Source organism: Hyaena hyaena, unplaced genomic scaffold, assembly GCF_003009895.1.
Source record: "Hyaena hyaena isolate Hyena2069 unplaced genomic scaffold, ASM300989v1 scaffold_235, whole genome shotgun sequence".
Taxonomy (NCBI): domain Eukaryota; kingdom Metazoa; phylum Chordata; class Mammalia; order Carnivora; family Hyaenidae; genus Hyaena; species Hyaena hyaena.
Genome location: NW_024080867.1, coordinates 2054766 through 2057147, shown reverse-complemented (window position 1 = coordinate 2057147; position 2382 = coordinate 2054766). Strand labels below are relative to the sequence as shown.

Sequence of the window (2382 nt, the reverse complement as noted above, 5' to 3'; positions counted from 1 at the left end):
TTCCCTCCGCATTTAAGATGGCACTTGGTGGTAGCGGGTGTTGCCGAGCGCCGGGGGCAGCGACGGCGGGCGTGGGGCTTGGAGGATTGAGGAGGCGTGTCAGCTCCAACGCGGGCAGGGTGTCAGAGGGGCAAACGCATGGTGTTCGTTTCCAAAACCAGGGCCAGGGTTGAAGGAACTGGGGTGAAGGCCCAGCTGGAGGAAGGCAGTGGAAGGGGGGTTGAGCCTAGATTGTATCGGGAGATGACAGAGAACCAGCAGATAAGTGTGCAAAGACGAGGCACAGACTGGCACATATTACTATGAAAATAAGAGGAGGTGACAGAAATGGAGGTGAAAGCGGGTTCACGTCAGATACAAGGTCAGGGGCAGGCTCCACGGTGGGGGAGCTGTGGCTAAAACCGTTTCTGCGTGAGGCTAAGGATGTGGCCACGCAAAGCTCTGGACAGAACAGTCCGGGCTGAGGCAACCGCTGGGGCAAAGGTCACAGGGAGAAACGGAGCCCGTGTTCTGAGGAAAGTGGGGTTCAGAACGGGCTTCGAGGGATACGCCTGAGCGTGAGTGCAGATGAGCACCGGGTCCGCAGGAGTTAAAGGCTGGAAATAAAGATCTCACTTCGGACACAGGTCAGAGCTGGAGGTGACCCACAGGGTCCAAGTGAGGGCTTGAGGTGAGGGTGGGCGTTGCAGCAAAGGCCCGGGGGTGCTATTAGGGCTGATCAGACTCTGGGCACGGGGTCATTCCTGGAAAAGCGCCAGGCTGTGGGGAAACATCGGGGTTGGCGGTTGGCCCTCAGAGCTCCCCTGGCCACGTCTCCTGCCCCGTCTCTCCCGTGCTTACCTGCCGTCTCTGGTTTGGCCAAGGTCTCCCTCGGACCCCTCCTGGGGACCCGCTGAGAGTGGGGATCGGGGAGCCCATCTAGGAACAAAACCAGCTCAGGGCTTGGAATCAAGCAACGGGACTGTGGTTCGCTTAGTTCCTGGGAATCCCGTACTTTGTGGTTCCCGTTCAGGGTCATTTCCCCCAGCCCGGGGATACTTGGTAACGTGTGGGGACACTGCATCCTCCGGTCCCCTAGTAGGTGGAGGCCAGGGACACGGCTAAACATCCCGCAGCAGACAGGGCGGCCCCGGCACCAAACGATCGGTACCAAATACCAACAGTGCCACCGGCCAGAAACCGGCCCTCCATACGCCTCTCCGTGCTGGTCGGTGACAACAGTGAGGAGACTCAGTTCAGGTCACACGGTGCGCCGTGTGCCCACCCAGGTGTCTGAACCCCCGTGCACACCCGTGACTCCTTCCCTCCCGGTGAGGGTGGGACGGAGGGGCTCTCAGAGACAGGACGTGGCCTGGCCAGCAGGCCATGAGCAAGGGCGGAGGGAATGTCGGTCTTGCAGGGAGAGAACATTAAAAACGGCAACGGCAGGGGCGCCTGGGTGGCTCAGTCGGCTAAGCGTCGGACCAGTGGCTTCGGTTCAGGTCATGGTCTCACGGTTGGTGAGATCGAGGCCCACGTCGGGCTCTGCGCTGACAGCGTGGAGCCTGGCTGGGATTCTCTCTCCCTGCCCCTGCCCGCCTCTCTCAAAAATACTTAAAATAAATAAAAACTTAAAAATGGATAGATAGGCAGACAGGTAGACAGATGGCGCTGTGACTCCCCGTCTCCGGCACATGCCAGGTGGCTACCTGCCTCTGTCCCGGAGCCACACAGCGGAACCACCGCGTGTTTCCACGGATCGGGTTCTGCAGGAGGGGTTGGAGGCTGGAAGGAACTGCCCCCCACCAGTAGGTGGCGCACTGAGGAGCGAGGGACGGAGCCCACACCTGCCCGTTTCCAAAGCCGGCAGCCGGGGGGGGGGGGGGGGGGGGGGGGGGGGGAGGCAAGGAAGGTGGTGGAGACGCGCCCCCTCCCCGCGCGCGCGCGCACACACACACTCACCAACGGCCTTCCACAGGCCGAGGACCTCCAGGGCCGGCTTCTCCTTCCCTCTGCCGCCGCGGTGCGTGCTCGGAGGAAGGTGGAGCTCTGGGGGGGCGGGGGGCACCGGACGCGGGTCTGTGAGCCGCCGGCGTCGGTACCACGGGAACCCAGCAGTCCTGTAACACTGTCCCCTTGATGGGGCACTGCCACCAAATCCGGGGGACGGCGCCCCTACGGGCAGGTGAGGACGCTGCCCAGAGTCACCGCAGCGCTAAGTGGCACCTGGGTCCTGACCCCACCTCTGTCTGGATCCAAACCTCAGGTCCTTGCTGCTTTGCCACGCGGTGCTGGGAGCCTGGGTTTTCTGGGCCACCGAGTGGCCCCTGCCTGGAGCATCGCAGGGAGGCAGCGGCTGCAACCGTGGCCGAGCCCCCACGTGAGTGCACAGGGAGGGGGCGA

The 2382-nt window shown here is 62.9% G+C and overlaps 1 long non-coding RNA gene across 1 annotated transcript; it reads right to left on the bottom strand.

The window, feature by feature from the left end:
• On the bottom strand, positions 1 to 2253 carry LOC120239705. Its single transcript, XR_005530489.1, has 3 exons — positions 1942 to 2253; positions 841 to 918; positions 1 to 759 (listed from the first exon to the last, which is right to left on the bottom strand). It is a non-coding gene; the product is annotated as an uncharacterized LOC120239705 (long non-coding RNA).
• Between the last annotated feature and the right edge of the window lie 129 nt (positions 2254 to 2382).